Source organism: Manihot esculenta, chromosome 15, assembly GCF_001659605.2.
Source record: "Manihot esculenta cultivar AM560-2 chromosome 15, M.esculenta_v8, whole genome shotgun sequence".
Lineage (NCBI taxonomy): Eukaryota > Viridiplantae > Streptophyta > Magnoliopsida > Malpighiales > Euphorbiaceae > Manihot > Manihot esculenta.
Window position 1 is genome coordinate 13,403,264 of NC_035175.2, and position 15,810 is coordinate 13,419,073.

A 15,810-nucleotide genomic window follows, 5' to 3' on the forward strand; every position below is an offset into this window, starting at 1 on the left:
ATCGGACCCTTTGAAGCTGGATTTACCTGCTTCAATGGAGAGAATCCATCCGGTTTTCCATGTTTCTATGTTGAGAAAGTTCGTGTCAGATCCGGGCAAGGTTCTTAGTGAGCCTGATGTGGAGATCCAAGAGGATCTCACCTATGTTGAGCAGCCGGTACGGATTCTGGACACTCAAATCAGGAAGTTGAGAAACAAGAAAATCCCGATGGTGAAAGTCCTTTGGAACCACCACAATATGGAAGAATGCACCTGGGAGACACGGGAGTCCATGCTCCAGCAGTACCCCTATCTTTTCTAAGGTTGGTTTCTTATATGTTTCATGTGTTTTATGTGTATAATATGTTGTATGCCTGGCATGTGCTAGTTGGGGAACATTCGGGGACGAATGTTCTTAAGGGGGGGAGAATGTAATACCCGGCTAGACTCCGGTATCGTAATTCCTACCGTCCGGTGGAATCTCGGATGTCGGAAGCCTCTAGTAGGGTAAAACCATGTTTTTATGAAATGTTTTAATGTGTTTTATGTTATATACAGTGCATGCACAGGTTGAGTAGGGTTGATGTATATGGAAAGAAAAGTTTTAATTCTTACGTATTATGTTGATCATGTATGGGATTATATAGGTTTACAGGTTAGATGTCAGGCTTTCTACGGGTCCCGGCGGCCTTAAGCCGATCTGGATCCTAGCGCCGGTAGCGGTTCGATTTTCGGGTCGTTACATCGGGAATCTGTAGGGCCTCCGTATTGAAATGGGCGACATACTCCCTGAGCGATTAGTCTCTCCTCTGCCTAATCATCTCCAGGTAGCTTGTCTTTCTATCTGCGGGCACCCCGGCGATAAACCGGCTGATGAAGCGATGGGAGGCACATCGGACTATTCCAGCTTTAACCCCTACCCTACCTACATGCCTTATCCACCTTTCTATCCACCTTACACACAGTATCCAGCTTATCCACCCTCACTTTTCTATCCAAACCCGGCAAACCCCACCTCGGGGAATGCTGCACCTCCACCTCCACCAACTACAGAACCAGCAGCCCTAGTTACTCAACCTCCTAGACCTAGCTCAGCTGATGGGAGCAAGGTAAAGATGACAGATTACCTCAAGCTAGATGCTCCCAAATACAAGTCAGGGGATGACCCCTTTGAGTATCTGGGAGTGGTGAAGACAATAACTGATGAGCTAGGGGCAAGTGACAGCAGGGCCATTCAGATGGCAGGGTTCACTTTAAAGTGCAAGAAGGCACGGGAATGGTTCAAGTGTTATGTGGACCCGAGACTAGACGGTATGACATGGGAAGAATTTGCGAATGAGTTCGCTGGATGGGCTTTTCCAGACAGTTCCAGAGAACTGAAGATGATTGAGTTTGAGCAACTGAGGCAGTCAGAGCACATGAGTGTAGAGGAGTTCACGGATAAATTCTTGGAGCTATTGCCTTTTTCAGGGCAAGCTCTAGATACAGATACAAAGAAAGCCAAGAGGTATGTTATGAAGCTGCATTCCAGGTACTCCTCGTTGATTCAGTCAGCTGAGAGAGAAAGTTTCCACACTGTGGTGGATATGGCTCGAAGAATGGAAGCAAGTGCTATAGTTGAGGGGTCAGTGAAGCAGTCAGTGACCCAGTCTTCAGGGGTTAAGACCCCAGGCAGAGGAGGACCAGGTTTCTCTTCTCAGAGCTCAGGTAAGAAGAGGTGGGATAACACCACCAGGAAGCCGAAGAAGAATAAGTTTTGGAACAAGTTGAAATCCGGTCTGGGATTTGGCGGTGGCTCGAGCTCAGGCTCAGATGGTACAGAATGCCAGAGATGTGGAAGACCGCACAGGGGAGTGTGTCGAGCTAGGACTAATGCATGTTTCAGATGTGGACAGGAGGGACACATAGCTCGGGAGTGTCCTAGAGCGCCTTTTATGGGCCAGCCCCAGCAGACAGCTTCTGGTAGTGTGGCACAACCAGCAGTTCCAGCCACGACTCAGGGCAGTGGCAGAGGTAGAGGGAGAGGGGCAGCCTCTTCTTCTGGTTCCCGAGGTGAAGGTCCATCAGCTCCAGCCAGGATCTTCACCATGACTTAGCAGGAGGCTAACACATCCAACACCGTGGTGTCAGGTAATCTCGTCATTGGGTGTTCTGATGTGTAGGCATTAATGGACCCGGGTGCATCTCATTCATTTATTGCTCCGAGAGCCGTTGAGAGGTTGGGTCTGATAGTCTCTGGGTTAGAGTGTCCCCTATGGGTCAGTGGACCCAAGTGTGACCCGTCAGTGGCAGTGTCAGTCTGCCAGTACAGTCCAGTTTTTGTTGAGGGAAGATGCCTCTCCGCTGACCTTGTGGTTCTAGATTTGACAGACTTTGACGTCATTCTAGGGATGGATTGGCTATCTACCCATGGTGCTACCTTGGACTGCAGGGACAAGGTAGTCAGGTTCAGAGATCAGAACGGGTCAGAGGTCGTCTATAGAGGAGACAAGAGGGGCACACCTAGAGATCTGATATCAGCTCTTCAGGCTCGTAGGTTGCTTAGGAAGGGATGTCAGGGGTACTTAGCTCATGTGAGAGAGCTAGACAGTCAGGTCAGGGAGCCGGCCTCGGTGCCAGTTGTCAGAGAGTTTCAGGATGTTTTTCCTGATGAGCTTCCGGGTTTACCACCTGCTAGGGAGATAGAGTTCGAGATAGAGTTGGTGCCTGGAACGAGACCGATCTCTATCCCTCCCTACAGGATGGCCCCAGCCGAGTTAAAGGAGTTGAAAGAGCAATTGCAAGAGCTGGTAGAAAGGGGCTTCATCCGACAGAGTACCTCACCTTGGGGTGCTCCGGTCTTGTTTGTGAGGAAGAAGGATGGATCCCTTAGACTTTGTATCGACTACAGGCAGTTGAACAAAGTCACTACCAAAAATAGGTACCCTTTGCCAAGGATCGATGATCTATTCGACCAGCTAGCTGGAGCAGGTTGTTTCTCCAAAATAGATCTGAGATCGGGGTACCATCAGCTAAGGATAAGGGATGAAGATGTGCCGAAGACAGCTTTCAGGACCAGATATGGGCATTTTGAGTTCCTTGTAATGCCGTTCGGGTTAACAAACGCCCCTGCAGCATTCATGGATCTCATGAACAGAGTGTTTAGCCAGTACCTGGATCACTTCGTTATTGTCTTCATAGATGATATCTTGGTGTATTCCAGGAATGCAGAGGAGCATGCCCATCATCTGCGGTTGGTCTTGCAGACTTTGAGGGAACATGGCTTGTATGCCAAGTTCTCTAAATGTGAATTCTGGCTGAGGAGCATTTCGTTCTTGGGGCATGTAGTGTCAGAGAATGGGATTGAGGTGGACCCCAAGAAGATAGAAACTGTGGCTAACTGGCCTAGACCCACTTCAGTGACAGAGATTAGAAGTTTCTTAGGTTTGGCAGGTTACTACAGGAGGTTCGTTCAGGACTTCTCGAAAATAGCAGCTCCTCTGACCAGACTAACCAGGAAGAATCAGAAGTTTCTGTGGACCGACCAGTGCGAAGAGAGTTTTGAAGAGCTTAAGAAGAGGTTGACTTCAGCACCAGTTTTAGCTCTGCCATCTAATGATGAGGACTTTACAGTCTTTTGTGATGCGTCCCGTGTGGGATTGGGTTGTGTACTAATGCAGAAGGAGAGGGTGATCGCTTATGCTTCTAGGCAGCTAAAGAAGCATGAGTTGAATTACCCCACACATGACCTGGAGATGGCAGCAGTAATCTTTGCACTCAAGATGTGGAGGCACTACCTCTACGGGGTAAAATGTGAGATCTTCACAGATCATAAAAGCCTGCAGTACATCCTGAGTCAAAGAGATTTGAATTTGAGGCAGAGGAGATGGGTGGAGCTGCTGAGTGACTATGATTGCAAGATTCAGTACCATCCGGGTAAGGCGAATGTTGTGGCAGACGCCTTAAGCCGAAAATCACTCGGTAGTTTATCCCACATATCGGCAGAGAGGAGGCCAGTGGTGAAGGAGTTCTACAAGCTCATTGAGGAAGGTCTACAGATGGAGTTATCTGGTACAGGTGCCTTGGTGGCCCAGATGAGAGTGGCACCCGTGTTTCTGGAGCAAGTGGCTCAGAAACAGCATGAGGACCCAGAATTAGTGAAGATTGCCAGGACTGTTCAGTCAGGCAATGATAGCGAGTTCAGATTCGACAGCAAGGGGATCCTCCGCTATGGGAGCAGACTATGTGTACCAGATGACATAGGGCTAAAAGGAGACATTATGAGAGAGGCTCATAATGCAAGATACAGCATTCACCCCGGAGCCACCAAGATGTATCAAGATCTAAAGAAGGTTTATTGGTGGCCAGCGATGAAGAAAGAAGTGGCACAGTTTGTGTCCGCCTGCGAAGTATGTCAGAGGGTGAAGCTGGAACATCAGAAGCCAGCTGGAATGCTTAACCCGCTACCTATTCCAGAGTGGAAATGGGAGAATATAGCTATGGACTTCGTAGTGGGGCTACCGGCGGCGTCCAACAGAGTGGACTCCATATGGATGATTGTGGACAGACTCACCAAATCTGCTCACTTCATTCCTGTCAGGAGTGGCTATTCTGTGGACAAGTTGGCGCAGGTGTATGTCGATGAGATCGTCAGGCTGCATGGGGTTCCTGTTTCGATAGTGTCAGATAGAGGGCCCCAGTTCACCTCCAGGTTTTGGCGGAGTCTGCAGAATGCCATGGGTACTAGGTTGGATTTCAGTACTGCCTTCCACCCCCAGACGGACGGACAGTCAGAAAGGACCATCCAGACTATCGAGGATATGCTCAGAATGTGTGTGCTAGACTTTGGCGGTTCTTGGAGGCAGCATCTACCTTTAGTGGAGTTTGCCTACAATAACAGCCATCATGCTAGCATCGGGATGGCTCCATATGAAGCTTTGTACGGAAGGAAGTGCAGATCACCTATTTGCTGGGAGGAAGTTGGAGAAAAGGCCTTGGCAGGGCCTGAGCTAGTAGAGATCACCAGCAGGGTGGTACCCATAATCAGAAAGAGAATCAAGACTGCTGCCAGCAGACAGAAGAGCTATGCAGACGTCCGCAGGAGACAGTTAGAGTTTCAGGAGGGGGATTTGGTATTGCTCAAGGTGTCTCCAATGAAAGGAGTGGTTCGCTTCGGGAAGAAAGGTAAACTAGCCCCACGATACATCGGACCCTTTGAAATCTTGCAAAAGATTGGGAATGTGTCGTACAAGCTGGATTTACCTGCTTCGATGGAAAGAATCCATCCGGTTTTCCATGTTTCAATGTTGAGGAAGTTTGTGTCAGATCCGAGCAAGGTTCTTAGTGAGCCTGATGTGGAGGTCCAAGAGGATCTCACCTATGTTGAACAGCCAGTTCGGATCATAGACACCCAGATCAGAAAGCTAAGAAACAAGGAAATCCCGATGGTGAAAGTCCTGTGGAACCACCACAATTTGGAGGAATGCACTTGGGAGACACGGGAGTCTATGCTCCAGCAGTACCCTCATCTCTTTTAAGGTTAGATCTCTATGTGTTTATGTGCTATGTATGTATGTTATGTTTTATGCCATGCTATGTGTGCTAGTTGAGGTACATTCGGGGACGAATGTTCTTAAGGGGGGGAGAATGTAATACCCGGCTAGACTCCGGTATCGGAATTCCTACCGTCCGGTGGAATCTCGGATGTCGGAAGCCTCTAGTAGGGTAGGAACATGTTTTCATAAAATGTTTTAAGGTATTTCATGGTTTTAAGTATGAAAATTAAATGAGTTTTTGCATGAAAAGTCTTTGGAGGAAAACCCAGGTTCGGCCGCCGAAAGTCAAGTTCGGCCGCCGAACATGCATGCGTTTTGGAGGCACGTTAGGCCCCCGAAAGCATGAGTGAGGGAAGTCTAGGTTCGGCCGCCGAAACCCAAGTTCGGCCGCCGAACATGGCATGCATGCAGAAGCACTTTCGGCCCCCGAACGTGGCCTGGCCAGCCACTATAAAAGGGTCACTTAGCCGAAATGGGCGAGCTTTCTCCCATTTTCGGCCATAGCTAGCTTCCGACCTCCCTCTCCCCAGATCTTGTGTACTTTCTTCAAATCTCCTCCATTTTTCTTGAGTTTTAACCCCACATTGCAAGTTTTGAGCATTTAAGACAAGTTTTGGAGCTTTGGGAACTCAGGAGCTCATTTTCGTGGATCTCCAAGTTTAGGTCGTCTTTCTCTCGATCTTCAAGAGGTAAGAGCCGATCTTAAGCCCATGTATGTTTTAAATAAGTTTTATGAAGTTTGATGGGGTAGAAATGCATGTTTAAGTTAGTTGAGCTATGTTAGGTTTTATGGAATTTTTGAGCAATGTGGCATGTTTGAGTATGTTTGAAGTGTTGTAGTTGGGGTATTTGCTTGTTTGAGGCCCCTAGGAGCTTGTATGCATGTTTTGGTTGAGTGATATGCATGATTTGAGCTTGGGAGGCAAAATGTGCATAGGAGAGCTGAGTTTCTGCCATTCGGGAGAAGCTCAGGTTCGGCCGCCGAAGGGACTTTCGGCCGCCGAACCCCCTTGTGGAGGCAGGCCTTTCGGCTGCCGAAGTTGCCCCCGAAAGGAGACTTTCGTCTCTGTCTGGGACTTTCGGCCGCCGAAGGTGCCGCCGAACATGCATGAGTTTCGTCTCTGTCTGGGAGTTTCGGCCGCCGAAGGTGCCGCCGAACCTGCCTGACTTTCGGCTCTGGAGGGACTTTCGGCCGCCGAACCTGCCGCCGAAAGTGCCCTGTTCAGCCATTCCTTACATGTTTTTATGTAGTTGTTTTATGATGTTTTAGAGGGTTTTTGGGGAGTATATTAGAGTTATGTTTATGTATGTTTGGTCCCTCATTGGAGTCCACCTGTGTAGGTTCGGACCCGAGGAACCGAGGACCCCAGCAGTGAGCCAGCTGCTACAGAGTTTGTCAGAGCTAGCCAGAGGTGAGTGGAATAAACCATAAGTTTTAAATTAAATGAAATATGAATTTTGAGCATGACCCATGCATCATGAATGCCATGAGATATAGTAGGTTGTTTGCATTAGTATTCACGAATATGTTGCATTGCATTTATGATGTTGATGTGGATTGGTTATTGGATGATCCCTTAGTCCTCATATGGCATGATGATGTTACGGCATGATATGGTATGGAAGTCCAGGTTGTACCCATTCTACGTCCCTGGCACGATGTAAGAGAAAGTCCAGGTTGTACCCATTCTACGTCCCTGGCACAGTTGGACTGTATGATATGTTATGTTAAGGGAAAGACCGGTTGTACCCATTCTACGTCCCGGCACAGTTGGACTATGTAGAGGACTAATGGTGACAATGCCATCCGAGATGTGATTTGTTGTGATGTGTTGCATTTCATAAAAGCATGAAATTTTAATATATGATTTCACTATTCTGCTCACTGGGCTTTGTAGCTCACCCCTCTCCCCTAACCCCAGATGTGCAGGTACAGGGTAGACCAGGAGGTTAGCCAGAGTTTTGAAGTATGTCTATGTAATAGTTAGATTGTGGACATGACAATTGTACTATGATGTAATGTAAGAGATTTCAGTATGTTATGTAATGAGGTATATTGAGGTTGTAGATGTGCTTGACCCTATGAGTATTGTTATCCCTTTTGATACATGATCTATAGAAATGTTTTATAATGTTCATGAAAGCCAACTCATCTCATGTTGTATCGCCCGTTGGGGCATTGATGAGATCCCACAGAGGGGTCAAGTTATGATTATGTTTTAGTGCATGCACAAGTTGAGTTTGGTGTATGAGAAATGAATGAAAGAAAAGTTTAAATTTTTATGTATGATTGTTGATCATGTATGGGATTAAGCAGGTTTACAGGTCATGTCAGGCTTGCTACGGGTCCCGGCGGCCTTAAGCCGATCCGGATCCTAGCGCCGGTAGCGGTCCGATTTTCGGGTCGTTACAGTTTTAATGTGTTTTATGTTATATACAGTGCATGCACAGGTTGAGTAGGGTTGATGTATATGGAAAGAAAAGTTTTAATTCTTACGTATTATGTTGATCATGTATGGGATTATATAGGTTTACAGGTTAGATGTCAGGCTTGCTACGGGTCCCGGCGGCCTTAAGCCGATCTGGATCCTAGCGCCGGTAGCGGTCCGATTTTCGGGTCGTTACATCGGGAATCTGTAGGGCCTCCGTATTGAAATGGGCGACATACTCCCTGAGCGATTCGTCTCTCCTCTGCCTAATCGTCTCCAGGTAGCTTGTCTTTCTATCTGCGGGCACCCCGGCGATAAACCGGCTGATGAAGCGAGTGGCCAGATCTCCAAAGCTGCTGATACTTCTGGCCTCAAGGTTATTAAACCACGCCCGCGCTGGCCCCGAGAGTGTCGTTAGGAATACCTTGCACATCAAGGCATCTGACAAAGTCTGCAGCTCCATGAAAGTCTTGTAGTTCAAGACGTGCTCCCGGGGGTTTCCAGCTCCGTCGTATGCCGCCATAGGTGGCATCATAAATTTCTTCGGGACGGTCTCCTGCTGCACCCACTTTGAGAAGGGTGAAGAGGTAGGCAGAAGAGTTTGGCTGGGGTCCTTCGCCTTTAACTCAACCAAAAGTTGCTCTCTTATCTTCTGCAGCTTTTGGTCTACGCTCTCTTCTTCCTGTCTGGGCCTTTTCTCCGCGCGACCTTCCTCCTCCCATGTCTCGCTCCCCGTTCTTTCGGTGGTTAACTATCAACTTCATCATTCTCTATCAGCTCCCTCACCCTCCTTCCATGAACTCGAGCTTCCGGCTCTTCCTCTTCTCCGGCTCTTCTCCCCCCGTCTCCGGTTTCTTGGCTGACAGCTCGGAGATGGTTGGAGGTAGGCTGAGGTGCATTGGTCGGGGGCTCTTCCACCACCGGTAACACCTGTACTGGGGTGCTGAGGCCCCGTTGTTGCATTATCTACCCCAGCCAGTGAGCGGTGTTTTGTAGCTGGAGGGCGATGGCTTGGAGGTCCTGGTTGGACAAGGCGGTGGACACATTCCCCGCCGGGCTTGGCGAGGGGTTGAAAGGGATGGGTGATTGATTGTTTGGAGTTGTAGGACTGGAAAAGGAGAACTGCTGCCCCTCTTGGGCAGAGCTCAGGTCATTTGGAGTGACGTTGTTTTCATTGTGATTAGCCATCGTGGATCTCAGTGGGTTTGTTTAGAGTGGAACTCCGGTGATGAAAAAATCTCCTTCGTTCCCACAGACAGCGCCACTTAATGATCTGAGATCCAGAAAATAGGGTTTTACAATGGGTTCTGTAAAACTGGAAAAGCTTAGAGAAAACTTAGAGGAGAGTATTTCTCCTTTTATATGTTTCCCTTTGTCCGCTAGTGACGTGTAACAGAATGTATGTCATTGGGCCACCTGTCCCTGCCACGTTGATACTGACGTACGAGGAAATCAGATCTCTGCCCCATGCGTAACGGCCCCTGATTCTCCCCGGGCACGCATGCGGATGGTCCCACAAGGCGAAGGGGCTGAACTCCTTCCTGGTTCCGAGCTGGGCCGGAAGATAAGGTTAAGACTAGGCTCAGAGGGGATCTGTTCATCGGGCCAAAAGAGCTAGGCCGGCCTGATTGAAGAACCTGCCTGGAGCCCGGTCTTTAAGCTGAGCTGGCTGGACCTAGCTCTTGGAGGAGACTTAGAAGTTTTCAGATTATGGGCTGTCCTAATGGGCCTGGCCTTTGTAATACCCGGCTATAGTTCGGCATCGGAATTCTACTTTCCGGTGGCATCTCGGATGTCGGAACCCTCTAGAACGGGTAGGAGATATGTTTTTCTAAAGAATGTTAGTATGTTTTCATGTTTTAAGTCCAAAAGGAAATGAGTTTTGAAAGAAAAGAGCCAAGGAAGAAATGCAAGGTTCGGCCGCCGAAGGTGAAGTTCGGCCGCCGAACATACATGAGTTTTGGTTTCACGTTAGGCCGCCGAAGGTGGTCTGGCCAGCTACCTATAAAAGGCCCTAGGTCGGTGAATGGATAAGATTTTCTTTCCATTCACAGACAGAGGTGAGATCAGGCTCTTCCTTGGGTGATTTTCATGTTTTCTTCAAATCTTGCAAAGTTTTGATGAGTTTTATGTTATTTTGAAGCTTTTGAGCAAATCAACCAAAAGTTTTGAAGTTGGAGACTTTGAGGGAGAGTTTCTCCATATCTCCACGTTGGGATCGTTTATCTTCTTGTTTGTAAGAGGTAAGTGAAGATCCTGAACTTCTTGTCATGATTTATGAGGTTTTTATGAAGTTTATGGATAGAGATGCATGTTTAGGGTAAGTTGAGGTTTTGGTTGTTTTGTGGTCAAAGCATGCTTAGGTGTTGAGTTGTATTGTTTGTTGGGGTTTTAAGGTAGTTTTGGACCCCTTTGTGCCTATACTTGAGTATATGCAGGTTGTGAAATTGTGGTTTGCTTGTTTGAGTGGAGTTTGGGTACGTTTGCATGAAGCAGAACACGTTTCTGCCTTACTGGAGAATCCAGTTTCGACCGCCGAAAGAAGGTTCGGCCGCCGAACATGCTAAGGAGGTGGTTGCTTATGCTTCTAGACAGTTGAAGAAGCACAAGTTGAATTACCCCACCCATGACCTCGAGATGGCAGCAGTTATCTTTGCACTCAAGATGTGGAGGCATTATCTTTATGGGGTGAAATGCGAGATCTTCACAGATCACAAGAGTTTACAATACATCTTGAGTCAGAAAGAGTTGAATTTGAGGCAACGAAGATGGGTGGAACTGCTCAGTGACTATGATTGCAAAATCTAGTACCATCCGGGTAAGGCGAATGTTGTGACAGACGCCTTGAGCCGGAAATCACTTGGCAGTTTGTCCCATATAGCAGCAGAGAGAAGACTAGTGGTGATGGAGTTTTATAAGCTCATCGACGAAGGGCTACAGCTAGAGTTGTCTGGTACGGGTGCATTGATAGCACAGATGAGAGTGACTCCTGTGTTTCTAGAGCAAGTGGCTCAGAAACAGCATGAGGACCCTGAGTTAGTTAAAATTGCCAGGACTGTTCAGTCAGGCAACAGTGCAGAGTTCAGATTTGATAGCAAAGGGATTCTCCGCTATGGGAATCGACTATGTGTCCCAGATGACATCAGTCTAAAAGGAGACATTATGAGGGAAGCTCATAATGCAAGGTATAGTGTGCATCCTGGAGCCACCAAGATGTATCAGGATCTGAAAAGAGTGTATTGGTGGCCAGCCATGAAGAAAGAAGTGGCACAATTTGTGTCCGCCTGTGAGGTTTGCCAGAAGGTGAAACTGGAACATCAGAAGCCGGTTGAAATGCTTAATCCGCTACCGATTCCAGAATGGAAATGGGAAAACATAGCTATGGATTTTGTAGTGGGCTTACCGGCAACGTCCAACAGACTAGACTCCATATGGGTGATTGTGGACAGACTTACGAAATCTGCTCATTTCATCTCTGTTAGGAGTACTTACTCTGTGGATAAGTTGGCACAGGTTTATTTGGAGGAGATAGTAAGGTTGCATGGAGTCCTAGTGTCTATAGTGTCAGATAGAGGACCTCAGTTCACCTCTAGATTTTGGTGGAGTCTGCAGAGTGCGATGGGCACAAGGTTGGATTTTAGCACTGCTTTCCATCCACAGACTGATGGACAATCAGAGAGGACCATCCAGACCATAGAGGATATGCTCAGAATGTGTGTGTTAGACTTTGGCGGTTCTTGGAGGCAGCATCTACCTTTGGTGGAGTTTGCTTACAATAACAGCCATCATGCTAGCATCGGGATGGCCCCTTATGAAGGTTTGTATGGGAGGAAGTGCAGATCACCTGTTTGCTGGGAAGAAGTAGGAGAGGCGGCTCTTGCAGGGCCAGAGCTAGTAGAGATCACCAGCAGAGTGGTGCCCATGATCAGAGAGAGAATCAAGACTGCTCAGAGCAGACAGAAAAGCTATGCAGATATCCGCAGGAAGCAGTTAGAGTTTCAGGAAGGTGATATGGTATTGCTAAAGGTGTCTCCAATGAAGGGAGTGGTTCACTTTGGGAAGAAGGGTAAGCTAGCTCCACGATACATTGGACCCTTTGAGATCTTGCAGAAGATCGGGAATGTGTCGTATAAGCTGGATTTACCTGCTTCTATGGAAAGAATTCACCCAGTTTTCCATGTTTCTATGCTCCGAAAGTTTGTGTCAGATCCGAGTAAGATTCTTAGTGAGCCTGAAGTAGAGATCCTTGGAGATCTCACCTATATAGAGCAACCAGTGCGGATCCTTGACACACAGATCAGACAGCTAAGGAACAAGGTAATTCCAATGGTGAAAGTCCTTTGGAACCACCACAATCTAGAAGAGTGCACCTGGGAGACACGGGAGTCTATGCTCCAGTAATATCCATATATGTTTTAAGGTTAGTTTTCCTCCTTTTTCTGTGTTTCATTGTTTGTGGAACATTCGGGGACGAATGTTCTTAAGGGGGGGAGAATGTAATACCCGGCTAGAGTCCGGCATCGGAATTCTACTTTCCGGTGGCATCTCGGATGTCGGAACCCTCTAGAAGGGGTAGGAGATATGTTTTTCTAAAGAATGTTAGTATGTTTTTCTAAAGAATGTTAGTATGTTTTCATGTTTTAAGTCCAAAAGGAAATGAGTTTTGAAAGAAAAGAGCCAAGGAAGAAATGCAAGGTTCGGCCGCCAAAGGTGAAGTTCGGCCGCCGAACATGCATGAGTTTTGGTTTCACGTTAGGCCGCCGAAGGTGGTCTGCTAGCCACCTATAAAAGGCCCTAGGTCGGTGAATGGATAAGATTTTCTTTCCATTCATAGACAGAGGTGAGATCAGGCTCTTCCTTGGGTGATTTTCATATTTTCTTCAAATCTTGCAAAGTTTTGATGAGTTTTATGTTGTTTTGAAGCTTTTGAGCAAATCAACCAAAAGTTTTGAAGTTGGAGACTTTGAGGGAGAGTTTCTCCATATCTCCACGTTGGGATCGTTTATCTTCTTGTTTGTAAGAGGTAAGTGAAGATCCTGAACTTCTTGTCATGATTTATGAGGTTTTTATGAAGTTTATGGGTAGAGATGCATGTTTAGGGTAAGTTGAGGTTTTGGTTGTTTTGTGGTCAAAGCATGCTTAGGTGTTGAGTTGTGTTGTTTGTTGGGGTTTTAAGGTAGTTTTGGACCCCTTTGTGCCTATACTTGAGTATATGCAGGTTGTGAAATTGTGGTTTGCTTGTTTGAGTGGAGTTTGGGTACGTTTGCATGAAGCAGAACACGTTTCTGCCTTGATGGAGATTCCAGTTTCGGCCGCCGAAAGAAGGTTCGGCCGCCGAACATGCTAAGGAGGTGGTTTCGGCTGCCGAAGCTTGCTCCCGAAAGTTTGGACTTTCGGCTCTGGAGGAGGGTTTCGGCCGCCAAAGGTGCCGCCGAAGGTTAGAGACTTTCGTCTCTGGAGAGGACTTTCGGCAGCCGAAAGTGCTTGAGTTTCGTCTCTGACAGGGACTTTCGGCCGCCGAACCTGCCGCCGAAAGTGCCCTGTCCAGCCTTCTTTTGCATGTTTTATGTGATTGTTTTAGGATGTTTTAAGAGGGTTTTGGGGAGTTTTATAGGGATGTTTTAGAGTTCGTTTGGTCCCTCATGTTAAGTTCACCTGTGTAGGAACGGACCAGAGGAACCAAAGAGAGCAGCAGTGAGCACTGCTTCAGAGTCTTCAGAGTCCGCCAGAGGTGAGTGGAACTAAACGTAATGTTTTAAATTGAGAACTTAAATGCTTTTAGCATGTTCCATGCATCATGATATGTAATAGGTTGAGTGCACTAGACTACACTAATGTGACGCATTGCATTATTCTATGCTTGTACGGATCGGACATAGTGGATTCATTAGCCCTCGTAGTAAAGTTCTGAGGAGCCCTGAGAGGGCCGGGCACAGGCACCCTAGGGTGCGTAATAAAGTCCTGAGGAGCTCCTTCGCGGGCCGGGCACAGATTGAGGGAATTTTGAATCAGTCCGTCTGAGATGATGTGATTTACTTGTGATGTGATGCATTTCATGTGAGCATGTTTTATTGACATGTTTGATTTGTTCTACTCACTGGGCTAGTATAGCTCATCCCTCTCCTTTAACCCCAATCTTGCAGGATCAGAGTCAGAGGGAAGTCAGCAGGGTTCAGGAAGAGTAAAGACTTTTGTAATAGCATAGAGTGGACATGTAATATTGTAAAGAAATGGTTTAGCATTGTATAGTGTAGAGTATTGTGCTTGACCCATGTTGTAAATCCTTTTTGTATACATGGTCTGTTTATGTGCTGTGAATGTTTTTATGTGTATGTGAAAATCCAGGCTTAACAGAGTATGAGTTTAACCCGTCTGGAGCAAGTTCTAGTAAGGGGTTTTATCGTACAGAGAATGTGCATGCACAGGCTGAGCCTTGGTTCAGAGCATCCGTTTTATGTTTTTACAGAAAATGTTTGATCATATATGGGATGTGACAGGTATGCAGAGAGTATAGCAGGCTTACTATGGGTCCCGGCGACTTTAAGTCGACCCGGATCCTAGCGCCAGTAGCGGTCCAATTTTCAGATCGTTACAGCCTTAATCCGGAGTGAAGAAATCCAGCGGTCATCACCACTTAATTTGATTTTTTTATAATTTATGCAAAAATAATCTCTTCTCAAATATATCTAAATTCACCTCGTAGAAAAAATTAATTTATTTTTTTTATTAGAATATATTTTCATTTCAAAATAATTTAAATATATTTAACTAATATTAAAAGTTAGTTGTCACAATTATTTTTAAAAAATATTTAATTTCAATGTTTTCAAAAATATGTTATGTTTGTCGTGTCAGTTTGATATATTCTCAGAATTATTTTCCTAAAGTGCCTTTTAGAGAAATTGAATATTTGATGTACTAATTCATTTCGAAAAGTAACATATATTTAAAATATATTTTTTATTAAAATATTTTATTTTTTAATAAAATATTTTATATTTATTATATAATTTAATTTAAAAAATAAAATATATTAATAAATTTATATATATATATATATATATATATATATTCTAATAAAATTTTTTAAAATGAATTTTTTTTAAAAAAAGAAAAATTATTTTCTTTAAAATAATTTAATTTTTTCTTTAATTTAAAACTATTTTTCATTGATCAACTTTTTAAATGTATGAATATGAAAAAATATAAAAATATATATTTTTAAAAAAAATATTTTTTATGAAATAAATAGAATCTAAGATAGATTCATGTACATAACTCTATATATTGGTAATTAAATAGGGATAGCTACGTATGGGTTAGGGAAGGGGAGTAGCCACCTCTACCCATAACGATAGGGATAGCTAAGTAGCTGGTACTGAGAAAAGGCTTATGGCCTTTGTGAGCTAACCCAAATTTATCTAAATATAAATGTTAAGTAATTTTTTTTATTGATTTGTATTAATTTTATGCCTATTATTTTTATAAAGTATATATTTTAACTGAATTTCAAAGTTAAATTTCTTCGTCTATAATAAAGTAGATTTCAATGCTTTTTCTCTTCGTTTGTCGGATCATATTAAAACTTCAACTTACGTGCAGGATGAGGTTGATCTCCTTAGCGTACCCAACTTTTCCTTTTGCATCTCAGCGTACCCAACTTTTCCTTTTGCATCTCAAAGTTTTTTTTAAAGAAAAAAAATTAAAAATTACAACTTCAAACCTCTCAAGTTTAATTAAATATATTTTAAAAAATAAAATTAATTAAAAAAATTTAAAATTTATTCCAGTATATTTTACTAAAATCAATAAATTAATTTTAATTTTTTTATTATATTAAAATATTAATTTTTAATAACAAAATATAA